A 15360-nucleotide genomic window follows, 5' to 3' on the forward strand; every position below is an offset into this window, starting at 1 on the left:
ATTATAATGACTAAAAAAATGTACATCTGTTATTTTTAAAAATGGATTTTGAAATCGAGATTATTGCTGAAACCAATGTATTATCGAGTATTAGTCATCACTGAGCCTCAAATATCATTTACATAATATTTGTATCGTATGTATGATAATATGAAGTATGTATGTATAATACTTCGCGACATTATACTCTCTTTCGTCCTTCGAGTAAATCACATAACATACAAAGTTTGAGAGATTATGTTTGCATTATGCTGTTCTCAAAAGCAACGTGTCGGAATTTCCATACAAATATGGCTTCGTGAGTGCTGTACCTCAGCGGTCACAACTCAACGGTATTGCACAAATGAACGCATAAATTAAATTTCTCGTCCTGGTGCATATGATCTACACATGTAGATATACCGCCAACTGACGATATTTCCCGCTCTAGAAATTTTATATACAGTTCATAAATGCAAATTGCAAATGCCATCTCAAAATTTAATTATCTATTTAATATTTAAATTTACCTGTATGCTACGCATGAATATATAGAAGGATTTTCTGATATTATCTATAACGAGATTATGATATTGATAAATTGATTGATGACCGTAATGATAAAGCGATCTAATTTCATATGTGTGACATAGGCTGTGGCTACGGAATAATACGCTACAATTTATGTAATTATGCTGTGCGTTTATAAGCATGCTAGAAGCTAGACATCAAATGTTTCATGATGCGATTAATAATATAATATGATATCCATTTAGTTAAAATATATTTTTTTCTTATCAACAAAAATACATTATATATTTTATTGCAGCGCATTTAATATTGTAATAATGTATTTGCGACCAATATATTAGTGATAGCACATCGCTAACATGCAAATTGCGAGGGAAGAAGCCGCTTAGTCCGTTTATCTGGCATTTCAGGACTGATCGCTATGTCGGCGTGTGACAAGCTGATTTTCTCCGCTCTCAGGCGCGGCGAAACGTGCGGATCGTTTGCGATTTTTCACGCGCACCGATTCGTAGGTAAACAGAACATAAGGGGCATTTCCGTAAAGCACAGCTGGTGCCTGGGGCGAGGACCAGTATATTTACACGTGTAATCGTTCTTTGATTTATGGGAGACCAAGAGAGACAGAGAGAGAGAAAGAAACAGAGAGAAAGGGAGAATGAGGGGCTCTTTTACACCTCAGTTCCGACCCTTCTGATCCGCACACCGACACTGAATCAATCATCAATAAGCTATGATTGTTTGCAGCACGCGCTTCCCCATCGCTAGTTTTACAATCGTTTAATAATGTTGAATATTGATTTTTTGTATATTATAAGTTAAATCGTTTATCGTAATTACATTATTTTTACGAATTTTTATACGAGATACAATATATTGTTTCATTCGATACCTTTAGTTTAAAATTTATAAGTTTTTAACAAAGTATTGAGATCTGGATTTTTATTTTTGCGTTATTATTAACATTGTGTAAATGTTCTCATTAAAATATTACACATATTTATACATGTATATATTTTAAAGCATTAATCCAAAAATAAAGTGTTTTTGTCAAAAGATATATCATATGAATAAAGTATACAGCAAGAAATGATTCATGCTCTCTTAAATGGAATCAGTGTATTATTACTAGCAGTAATTTCAGTTATAATTATAACAAACAGTGTTGCAAGCAGTGGAATCATACTAAGAAGAATCAATTAATAATAGTGATTGATTTTTCAATGACTTATTATTATAAGCATTGAAACATAAGAGCAAAGTGGAGCAAAGAAAAATCAAAGTATGTTTTCACTAAAGATGATGAAATACTCACTAATTTTCGGTGCAATTTTCTCATTGCTTTAACTTTAAGCAATGACATTTGCACTAATCAAATTTAAGAGAGTGCATACAAGAGTTAAACGAATTCTCTAAATGTGTTCATTTTTGCTTTTATGTAAACGTCAACCCTGATGTCATGTTTTGTTGATATTTTCTATTAAATTTATTAGACAAAGGTATGTATATGTATGCATATATGTGTGTGTATGAGTGTCTACATTGTGTTGAAATCAAATAAAATGAAAATCGTGCGGATACGCAGTCACATACGTCGTCAGAAATTTCCGGTATAATGCGGTGCTTAACTTTCATACATTTCGTCCAAAGTTTGAAACTGTGGGCGAGGTCATGGTCCATCTAACTTATACTCGAAAACGTTATAACCCGAGCAAAGCCCCTGAGGGATCGGATGGTGTCGACGCGTGTGAGAGAGGATGTCACGGGATGTTACACTCTCTTCCTGTTCATCTGGCCGACAGCTTTGTCCATCTACCACCGTTCCTTGCCCACCCTCTCTTCTCTCTCCCACCCCCTCTCTATCCTACACAGTCGTTGCTTTTTGAGAAACCTACTTTCATTTCACGTAATAGCTTTTTGAATGTCGTGATTCAATGTGCGATGAAGTATGCTGAGTGCATCGATGTTATTGCAGTGCATTGATTTTAGAAGGGAAGATCAAGTGAGCATATAATAAAACGTCGCTCAGGAATCTCATTTCTTACAAATGTAATGATATTTGTAATGATATTCAAGTGAGCATATACATATGAAATATAAAAATATATAAATATAAGAAGAAATAGTATATGTAGAAAATTTATCGAACATAGATGCTTTTTATTATACAAGGATTTAAAGATTGAGATTTCCAAAGATTTTTTATTTTTTGTAAGATAGATTCTTTATTTTCAGTGTGTAGGAAAAAGAATACTATATGCAATCTGAAAAATATTTTGAAAAAATCATGACAATTCAATAAAATAAGAGTTAGTCATTGACAAGTCAAATTGTTACACGTGACAAAAGATATGAATTCTTTATAATAATACATGATGATCATGTTAAACTCGATGAGTCACTATATAAAGTATTTAAACCTCTAATTTATTTTAAAAAATTTATTTTGTCTTTTCGTGAGCGACAAGAATATTTTATTTTTAGCTGTTTTAAAGGCTAAGCTAGCATAGTAGTAATTTATTGTACCACACATTACGAGCTCAGGCAAAAAACTCCGACAAAAATCCTACTCTCGTCAATCAAAAAGATCCTTTGTTGCTGCAGAACAACACAGGATCCCATACTGCATAGATCACTCGATAGATGATTGCGAAGTTAGGCTTGCAAGGTTTGTCTCATCCATTATATTCTCTATTTCGGCATGAGTTATCATGAGTTTATCTTTTCCATGATTTCTCAAGAACAATAATGCAGCGGAAAATGTTTAACAAGCGTGGGGATTTAAAAAACGCATGAACTAAATTTTTCATCAGTTTAATTTCACATATGATATAAATAAATATTGAAGAAAGATTGTTGAATGCACGTATAATAAAGTCTTATAATGAATAAAATTATACTAACTCTTACTTAAATTAAATTTTACTTAAAAATTATTTTGTTTGATTGCATTCTGTTAAAACAGCAAGAATCTTCCATAATAAATTTGATATCTAGAAATTTTACTCTTTTGTTAGTTTTGCCAAAGAAAATGTATTACAAACAAATTTCCAGCGGAAAAGAGAAATGGAGAATTGTTGCGGTGAATACTGAAAGCATACTCAAAGAGGCACACCCACCGAATCCGAAAGTACGCTTTTATAAGACTTGGTTTTGTTCGAATTCATTACGAGAGCGTGTCGCTCGATAAATTTTTTTTCTTTTAACGACATCGTTGAACGACCATGTGCCGAATCTCGTAATATCTCACAGAATAGAAAGTTAAGTAAATAACAAGTTGCACAGTTATATGTGCGCACTCGAGGTATCTTGTGTGTCTCATTATTTACGATTCTGAATTAAAAGCTGGAAATCCCAGTGATAAGAGGAATTCGAAAGGGACACTTGAATTATGCTAATGCACTGACTGAGAGCAATTTCATCTGACCGATAAATTTCATATTATATGGCTTCTCGTTGGCGTACATTGTGGACTTTGCTTCCCAGCCAAATGGACTGTGTACGTGTTGCGCGTCCGGATTATACCTAGACGTTTCAAGCATATTATGACACGTGTAATTTGCTTGACTAACAGAGAGAAACACAGTTATTACGTTCATCGCGTTTATAATGACTGATTTTAATTTGAAGGGAGAAACAAGAATGTGTAATACATAATATTTAATCTGTGCTAGCTATTACACAAATATGTTACATGTTGATTTGTACATATATATTCTTTGTAATTATTATTAGATTAGATAGATTGTATTTCTCGTTAGTAAGACTATTGTCGATTATTTTGTGTAGCACTGTTATATAATATTTCAAAAGACTTTAATTTGATATTAAAGTTATCGTTGTAAATATTTTATGATGATGTTAGTCACAACTAATGTTAATTATCTTTCACTTGGCACTTCGTATCGTATTTTACAGTGAAATTTTCCTTCCGCTTTCAACCCCATTTTCCTTCCATCCAATTACGATACAACCGTCGCGTTTTTTCTGATTTCGCGTATCGATCGGCAATCCTGTGTTAATAACGCCGTAACAATGTCGGTCGGTCTCTAAACAGCTCGACGGAGGCAATAGGACTTAAAAGAACGAGCAAGAACAGGCGCGGTGCTGTGCGCGACAAGGGGTTCGAGTGAAAGGGAACGAGAGGGCGACCGGGTAAACCGAGAGCCTGTTTCGGGGGCAGGGGAACGAGATTATCGTTGTAAAGTTCGTATCTAACGAATTTATGAAACGCTACACCGTCGAGCCCTGATTTAATAACCACAGACTCCGGCCTTCTCCGACCTCCCCCGCGTGTCCCTCGTCATTCGTTATCGTAAATTCCCGTCGTCCCTACGCCGTTAGTCGGTAGGTGTTCGAAAAGTCTCTTCTTGTGCGAGAGGACCATTGCGGGGAGGAACGAGCGCAAGAACGAGAACCTTTCTAGGAATTCCGAGGAATTCCTTTCGTTCGCTCTTTCGGTTACCGACCCGCTCTCTCGGACTCACCCCGAGAGATCCCGTCAACGAGATATCGCTCAGTCTTTTCAGGGCGCTGCTATTCCGTTGGACCCTACGAACTTAATCCTCCTTAATCCCCGATCGCATCTATATCTGGGAGATAAACACGATTCGTTTTTTAGTGTGCAACTCAATAGAATCGAGTTAAGTGTAAACGGTAATAGAAATTGATTTAACATTGGTCGTGTATGTATCCTAGAGATGAAGCGATTGTATGCAATTCCATAATAAGAAAAAAGAGAAAGTAAATATATAAAAAATTAATATTAGAAGTTTTTTGTATAGATACACAAATATTTTACATATTTCTCAATAAATTGCCTGATTTGTTGCAATCGCTTCTAAAACCGAAATAACTTGAGATGATTTGAATTAGAAAAATCCACGCAATATGATTCTTACTTTATTATTTTGTTCTGCGAGGATTCGTCGACGGCGACGACGACGCGAAGTGTCGAGATACTAGCAGATGTTGCCTGGTGAAAAATTCCTCGCTCGAACGGCAGCACAGCGTAATCTCCCTTTATAGGTCCGAGAGGGTGTTGGGCATGAGTATTTCAAAGTCTAGTTCCCCCGTGTCGACGCGTAAGACAGATGCATTTAAATCGCCTAATCATTTTACGTCGACCTGCCGCGTTTCTTTCTTAGGAACGTTTCCACGCACCATTCCGCTTTCTTGCGAGAAAGTATACGGGAGCAATAAGGTACGTCATTGTTTTTGGGGCTCATAGACGACGACGACGACGACGACGTATGGCTACACCCGCGATTTCCCGCGCGTTCCTGATGCTGCGCGCACTTACTTCGAACAAATCTGCTTCTGATCTCTTTCCCGTTCGCTGTGTTCGAAACTTTTTCACGGGCTTCGAAGCAATTCCGGAGTATTACGGATAACAACACACATCGTTCTTGAAAGCAGCATATTGCGTGTACCTATACATATATCTATATATGTAAGTGTGAAATTTATGACGCCACATATGTCACTGAATCGAGACTTAAGAGTTTCAACTCTTTAATGCAAACTCTTTATGGCAAGAAATAAAAAAATCCACATGTACATATTACTTAACTTTTTCAAGAGATTATCTAGATTAAAGTCAAATTTTCTTATTATATAAAAAATCCTCTAAAAAATTATTAAACTTCCAAAATGTATCATCTGCTTCTGATGTCATTACATTCTATTTATTACATCATCAGTGATATATTTTGACTATGCTATATTTGTTGAAAACTAATAGATACTTATTATTGTCTACATTCAAAATTAGAATGTAATAAAACAAATAAATCATTATTTGATAAATTTTGTATTCTTTCGTTTATATTAATGCTTACAGTATTATTCTAGACATGTATGCGTGTATGTGACAATACTATTTCTGTACTGGTATTAATTTTTAAAGGGCACAAACGCGCCAAAGCCACGATGCTGTTACAGCTCACGTTACGTGTTGTCTACTTGATACATTCTGGATGATCTGTAATTTACAATGTTGCAGGTGACGTTGCTAGGGCAGAGCGATGGAGGTGAAGACGGTAGGATAGAAGGATGGACAAGATATGCGTTTCCATCGTGTGGAACTCGAAACGTGCAAATAATGCAATAAAGTAGTACTACGTAGTCATTTCCGACTTTCAATCTTAAATTAATTTAAATATCGAACGAAATAAAATCAATTTATGTGTGCTAAATAAAAATCTCAATTTGTTATTATCAAGTTGAAATTATAAATGATTGAATCACGAGAAACATGCACACTCTTTGATAAAGAGCCGTCGTTGCGATATAATTATAATCGTTTATTAAAAATTAATTAATTGTCAATTGTAATTACTATAACAAATTATTTCCTGATACTTGCGATAGTGTTTTGAAAAGAATGTTGAAAATATATAAAGTGTCTTATATTACTATCTTACTGCTCGAGTGTCGCGATAACACACTGAGCACCTGTGATAACAATAATATACACCGTAAAGGCCATTACTAATATTTATTTAATTTGCTGTCGCCCCCCAAAATATTCAACATTTTATACATTATTTTATAATATAAAAATTAACACACACGCTGAATATTCTGTATCTTATATAATTCAAATTAATGTTGATAAATAGGTTTATAAAATGTCGCAAATAAAATGTAATGTTTTATGGAAGAACAAAATTTATTTTATTTTGATCAAGAAACTATTTGCGCAAATTAATTTAGTATTATCGCACTTTATAGTTTACCAAATGTTTAGTTTCCGAAAAGAATAACTTTCCAAAAGAAATAATTTTTATTTGACGCTAAAGAATCAAGAATTTTTCTCTTGATTTTAATCGAACATCTCTGACTAGAAGTGTTTGGTTCATAAGTCAGCGAGGGAAAAGCCGCGGTGAAGTGTCCTGAATCTTGACGTTAATCGTTGGGGCATGTACACACTCCAGGTGATATTCTCTCGGCGGTCGACATTTATTGCTCTCAAGGTAATGCCTTTCCCCGGGCCGTAAACAGGCTGTAATTTACGGATCTGCTTCGAGTCCGGATTCTAAAAGAATAATTGCTAGGACATTCGCGGTACTGTATATTTGTCTCGCAATGTACATCGTGTTCCATTTGATATATGATCAATCACTTCATAATCTCACATTTCATAATACAACAAAACATTTATTGCCTCGATAATATCTCTCAATATAATTTAATATTTTAATAATATCAATAATATCGATCATATCATTAATGTGTTGTATTTTATTATATTTCAACTTATTCTCTTAGCTCTGATTTTTCGATAATACAATTTTATGTGTAATGCATTCTTCGTTATTTATGGAGAAACGTTTCCAATCAGAATTTAATCTTGACCGTATTTATCTTTTCACGATACATCCAGTTCTCCATCAATATTTCGCGCAGTAACATCTATCCAGATATTTTGCGTCGATTTTCAAAAAGAAAGAAATAACTTAAGTAATCGATACAACGTCGACGTTTCGCTCTCTGCAACGTGGAAGACAGATGTAAAGCATTTATGTTTTTATCCTGCGAAAATTTCAAAAGACCATGCGTACGCGCTGTCATCATACGTCAGTTGTTTCACAAGCCATCATATAGCTATCTCAAAGATATGTGTCTTCATTGATTCCGTTTTTCCATTTCTTTTGTTTCCTAAAGAGAGGAAGAGAGAGAGAGAGAGAGAGAGAGAGAGTCCAAGACCCCAGTGTAACTCGAGTTCCCAACCACGCACAAATGTCATTTGTGGACGTGCTTTTGCGCGCACGTGTATATCTCGCAGTGTAGACTATATAACGGGTGTGCGATGCTGACGACGACACATCGACTGTGCGTTTGTTTCCATGGTTACAGTGGAGCCAGAACTGTACGCCTCATGCAACCCCCTTTTGATGATGATGCGCGCAGGGGTTCGAGAGGGGTCGCGTTGAGAAAGGGGCTGGCCGCAGGCGAATTAAGAGTTTGAAAGGGCTCTATCTCCTCTATCCCCAGCCTTTTTCCCGTCTCCCTATCTTTCTTTCCCTCATCCTCCCTTGTATACTTCTTTGACGTTTCTCTCTCTCTCTCTCTCTCTCTCTCTCTCTCTCTCTCTCTCTCTCTCTCTCTCTCTCTCTCTCTTTCTCTTCTCTCTCACTCTTTGATTTCTCCTCTAATCACGGATCGACGAGCGTCTTCGTCTTGCGTCAAGAGTAGCTGAATGGTAGCGAGTGTCATTAGTATCGAACACCGTCCGCTAATTCGCGAGTAATCGCGATTAAAGTCGTGATTAAGGTCGGGATTAAGGTCTACGCGATAGCTATTGTGCTCTTTCTGTTTAGTTAGGTAGCTTTATTACCTGAGTGCTATCAGGAATAAGCTTAAAATATTATTAAAAATATTATTGTTCTATTATAAACATAAACATAAAAATATATAAATAATCGAACATTTATGTTTGATAATTTTACTGTTATAACGTAATAATATTTTTTGTGTATAGAATATTTAATTTTGATATGAATCTTAAATGTAGTAAGAAAAGGAATTAAACATATTTACTACTATTGAATATGATTTGTATACATTATATAGAAATTATCACATGGTTATTCTTTTTTAATCGGAGAAAATACTTTAATAAAGCTAGGATAAAAGTATGACAGATGATGAATGATATAAGGGTAAACTCAAATGAAACACATATAAATCGACACTAGATACATATAAAATAAAAATTGTTTTTCTTATAAAATGCATATAATTCCGTATGCTCGTATCTTTAAGAATAAATTGAATTGCAACGAAAGTCGCTTTCTCGTTGAAAACAATCTTATGTGCATCTAATTTATTTTACATATTTATTTCATTTATTCTATATATATTTTCAATTATTTGTATTAAAATTGTTATCTTAACGTACAGTTACTAACTTGAGAATAATGATTATAAGCGATCAATTAGACGTTTGTCAATTTAAACCGGTTTATTAATTTGGCGCAAGCGTTAATGAATCATTAGTTGGTAATTTAAGCAGGATGCATTTCCAATGCGCACGGATTGTACACGACTAATGATCAATGATACATAATCCTTACTAGCATACATGGCTTTGTAACGCATATGATTAAAAAAAGACTTTAATAAATATATTTCATTGTATTCATAATTTTCATTATCGTGCACAGTGAATTCTGTAATATGTATATTCTGTAAATTTATTGCAATTGAAGTGAGAAACACTAATTATATGTAAAATAAATCTTTGTTCCTTTTTTGTTCAATTTTTGATCCGTTTATTTTTTCTTAAATTTTTTATTAAAAAAATCATATATATATACATATATATTATATAGGTATATATAAAATTATAAAAATATAAAAGTATAATATCTAAAATTATAATTTTATATTAATGTAATGTAGTTTAAATGTAGTTTAAATGACTTTTTAATATTATAAAATATTTGACAGAGATAGATAAATATTTAATATGTAAATTTATTTCAAACGTATAATCATTTCTGTTGAATTTTTGATACAACTTATTATATATGCATGTATATTTATTCTTCAACTACTCAACTATTTCATATTAAATTCAAGTATAAATTTCATGAGATTATATTCAAGTTTTTATAAAAATATATATAAAAACAAGAAAAAATACACATACACACACAGATAGAAAGAGGGAGATTTAAACGCGAGAAAGATTTAAAGAGATATATTTACTGTGATTGGTGTTTTAACGACAAGAAAACTGAACGCTGCAAATCGCGCGGGAGATTCGCCATATCGAATATCATACGTTGATTTATGTACCAAGCACAAGCAATCGTAATTAAGGGGTTTGTAGTCCGAGTAATCCGAGTAGGGCGGTATAGCTCTTGCAATACGGTCCGATCAGTAATTGCGTTTGATATGTCGCTGTGAAAGTTTATACGCGCGGACACATCGCCGGCGTCGCCAACAGAATTGCTTTTTAACATTCGGTACTTTAATTACGCGCGGACAAATGTAGAATCGTCGGCAAAACGCACTATTGAAAGTGCTATTGAAGGTATCATTATCATAATAACCCGCGTCGTTTAATTGCGCCCGTTTCTTCTGTTTGTAGTCCGACACGAATAAAATTGTCGAATTCGATCACGTATTATAATACGTGCTAAAGTTGCTCTTATGCCACGGACTATGCGTGAATGAGGGGCTTCCAATAATCACGAGGAGCTTACTATCCAGACGGAATTAATCGATTATATTCTCGAGATTTAAGGTTTCGTTCGCGCAAATAGAAAAAAAACGAAGCCTCGGAAATGGAGAACAAATATATGGTATTGGGGTGGAATCGGGTGGAAATCGATAATTAAAACCATCATATTTACGTTCGTGTAAGATGCTTTTACATTTTATATATATGTAATATATAATGTTTTTATCTGGCATATTCAATTATACTATGAACTAATACAAATTTTTTTTAATTGAATATTTCTCGGTTTGGGAGTAACTGTTTCAATTTTTCTTATTCATATAGAATGTAGCCATAAAAAGATAAGGTTGATTAATGATACTATATGATCGTGTTACAGTTTAGCACATTAAGACCATCTAAAGGCGTTCGTAAAACCTCGGCACTCTTGTTTTTCGGTTCTGCTCCATTTGGAGCATATTATAGAATTACAGTCCAACATACAACTGAATAGACATAAAAAATTCATTATTATTATATGCATATTAAATTATACGTTCTTTTTTCGTGTGTATTTTAAAATTTATAGATAAATTCTTTTTCTTCAGATTATATCAAACATTTTCATGAATTCTTCAGACATTTATATATTATAGGCTCTAAACAAACTATATGCAAACGGTACCTAACGCATAAACGAGCTTAGTTAAAGTACCATCAATGAGCGAAATGCGAATCGAGATGAGAATTTTGTTCGCTTCTTTGTCGCAAACTCGCAAGTTTTTACGCGTTGCAGGCAGAGCCCGTGTCACTACTTTTGCGAGCATACGATATATCATCGATGCGGCAGAAGCTTTTAAGCTGTCCTGAAAATACCGGCCGGCTGTACGAGTTATTAATGTCCCGCCTCCTTATAAAGTACTCAATTTTCGTTCTGTAAGGAGGAGAAATATTAGCCGTAATACGGCCACCGCCGCACAACGAGACGCCGCAATATATCAACTCGACGAAAATTATAGCGTCGACGAAGATGTTAATATCGGCGAACTAGGAAGTGTGATCGCGCGCGTACGCTTGCATTCGCAGCGCACATTGTTTGACAAAAGGGCACCGACAATGAACTTTACAGCGGACTATGGGAAAACTCGGTGGTAGTCGCCAGTAGGACAGGCCCTTACACGATATGTAGGACGATAAATCGGGACGAGAATCCCAAAAGTGGTTATAGTTTGCTACCAACTATCTCCTGCAGTGAGATTCCATTTTATTGTTTTAATAACGTTTGTTAGATCTTTTTCAATTTTTTTTGTTCCGAATTAAATGAACAAAATTTTGAGAGATTGATTTACACAATTGGAATTTGCTTTTATATAAATAAGGGTAGAAAGACTTTACAGTTTTTCACCGCAATCAATGTCGCTTCAGATTAATAAAAGCTGTCTTTCAGATTAATAGCTGTGGTAGCAGCAGAATACGAAACTGTAGAATTAATAATGACGGAAAGCGTATACGCGACTTGAATTGAAATTTGGTGTTAATGTCGCACCACGCGCGTATATGGCCTTTAAATCATAATAGCATTCAAAACTCGGCCTTATACCTCTCACGCAACGAAACTTGCATTTTAACCGATACTTTTGTAGCTAACAATAATGGAACTCGGGCTACATATATATATGTATATATATGTACAGTAATGGTACGATCCCTATGGATCATTTATGAGACGACGGTGTATCCGTGAACTTTTCGCGTTGGGACGGTGTATGCAAAGCTCGCGGTTGGCGAGTGATACTCCCGGGGATGATTCTGAATCCTTGCATCGTCAAAGAATACGCGGGGCTACACACTTTAAGCAAACTTTTCATCCGAGGGCCTTTCTCCGACTCCGCATTCGGTTCCTTTCATACCCCACGTCGTCCCTACGAAGAGCTTGTTTATAGTACCCTGTAGATATCGTAAAATAGGAAATAGCACCCTGGAGGCAAGACGGAGTTTTTCCCGGGACGTGATTGGAGTTAAGACAAGTCCTTCTGTCCGCCGGCGTCGAGACCGGGTCTCCTTGTCGTTCTCGACCGAAAAATAAAGCATCATCGCTTCGGCCTCGGAGTTATTTTAGTGAACGCGACGGAAAGAAGCAATGTCGCTTTTTAAGCGCGCATTTGTCCTCGTTGACTTTTTTGCTCGCGCCAGATGTCTTCCAGCTAATTGTAAGCTATTACCGTCGTTCAATTTTGCTTTAAGCACGGGACTTATAAGTGAACGCTTTTTGGGGGGCCTAAATTATTCGAATTCCTTTCGACGTGTACATAACTCTATATAAGCTCATATATTTGATCAGTGTTTGATCTTTCGTTATTTCTGGCCATATCCATTTAGACTCGATTTTTAGTCGGAAATCGAGGAAGAAGAAAAAACTTGTTCTATTGCCGACTAATCATTAACAAATAAGTGTAAAAATTTGATACTCGTAATGATCATAAACGTTATTTATTAAAAATATTGAGAAAAGTGACATAACGTAAAGGTATATTGTCTAAAGAGCCACAATAAAATTATGAAAATTTTAATTATCGCCCCAGTGATTAAAACTATTTAAAAAGTGAAATATAATATATGTGTTTAAAATACTAATAAAATGATCCTTCGTGTGATAATAAAAAATATTTAAAAAACACGTGAATAACTTAACGTTATACTTTTAATCGGGCGTAAAATTATGAGAAAATTAATTAACGCACATAATAATAAAAATTCTTTAGAACATGACGCAAATAATTCAAATTATAAGACAATTTTAATATAATAAACCTCTGTTTCGATAATCGTATATATTGATACGTTAAAGTATTCAAGCAAGAAAAACTATTAGGGGCTCCGCCTTATGTAATTCATTGTTTTATAATGAAAAAAAATTAACATATAATTTCTTAAATTCTTTTATATAAAGTGTTAACGTATAATAATAAAGTTTAATGTAATATTTTTTTCATTTTTTTGTAAATTATACCTTAAATATTTATGTTTTTTCTCAAATTATTTTTTTAAATTTTATTCCAAGTTTATTCTTAATATTAACTTATTTTCAACTTTATTTTAATAAAAATTTACATAATAAATTTATATAAAATTTATATATAATTATATCAATTATAATTTATATCTAATTATACAAATTATATATATAATTATATATTTATTTATATATTTATATAATTTAATTTATATATTTATATAATATTAATTTACATAAATTTGTTTTAATTATAATCTGCTTACCGCATGATTGTTCCGCCGTTGCCCGATGCCTCCCCGGGCCTCCTCTTCCTCTTTTCTTCGGACATATATAGCGTCTTTTTGGTACTTACACAACACACGCTCGCAAAAGTACGATCATACGCGCGCGCATTAATCAGCGAAATAAAATAATTGCACGACAATTTGAACGACACTCCCGACGTTAATTATACGCGACTCTATACGACACTTCTGGTTTTAATCGCGCGATACTTTGTGCAGAACTCCCGACATTAACCGTATGTAGCTTATTTTCATACTTCGGCACTCCCGCTTTTAATCATATACGCATACTTTATACGCTTTTGTTAATTATGTGCGACGCATATTTGAGAGAACAGCACGCGACAATTATAATTATACGAAACTATATGATCCGCGCGTCGCGATGCACAAAATTTACGCGAAATGTCACCGCAGTGATGCCAACTGTCTAATTAGAAATGATCAGTCTTTCGCGATTAATCGATCATTGAATAGATCGATTAACATAGAGCGATTACTCGACGTGACAAGTGCTTCGAACAATATTTTGCTCGACCAATCAGAAAAAAGAAATATTTTCTTTTTGCTTCAGATTAGTTTTTTTTAAAAATCGGGATTATAATATTAATTCATCGCCCGAGTATGATTCGAATATATATATATATATATTTTTATGTTCTTCAAAGCAATTTATATTGATTAAAAAAGTTCCCTCTCTCTTTCTCTCTCTCCTGTTTTTCTTCCTATATAATAAGAACTAAAGCCATCAATCTATTAAAAACCTGATTATATTATACGTCATTAAGAGTTAATTAATAATCCAAAGATCTAAATAAGATAATCTCAATGATAGACACTCCGTATATAAAACTATCGTTATAAAAAGTGATATAATGTATATCTATACATATATTACATTACTCTGCCATATAATACGCTTGACCGGTGTCGCCCTCTTTCGGGCGTTGAGGTACTATGCTTCGGCGCGAGCATGGCTTCGTTCAATTGCACTACACTCAGAAAAACCGGACTTTAAATCGAAATATTGCAAAAAGTCCTCATGGTTGGGCCTCTCCCAGTATCACGTAAGCAATCGTTACATCTAAATTACTGAATCCATTCAACAGTCGCCCATCGTAACGTATTATATAAGCCATTATTATCACAAATAGAGTGCAAAGTAGTCCCATTGCAATGTGTGCGCGCGTAGGTGTACACCTGTGCACACGTAACGTGCTTGCAGCAAGTCGCGGAATTTTGCTCGCACGGGTCGCTCGGTCTCTCCGTTGTTAAGTCGTTTCGGTGGGTTTTTTTGTCGAAATGCTCGATCCGCGATGATTATTACATCGCTCGAAGTGTGTCGCGCGTTTAATTGAACATGGAAAGTGTCCCGAGTC

Source organism: Prenolepis imparis, unplaced genomic scaffold (assembly GCF_030444845.1).
Source record: "Prenolepis imparis isolate NDT839.2.m4 unplaced genomic scaffold, iyPreImpa1.0 SCAF_11, whole genome shotgun sequence".
NCBI classification, from domain to species: Eukaryota; Metazoa; Arthropoda; class Insecta; order Hymenoptera; family Formicidae; genus Prenolepis; species Prenolepis imparis.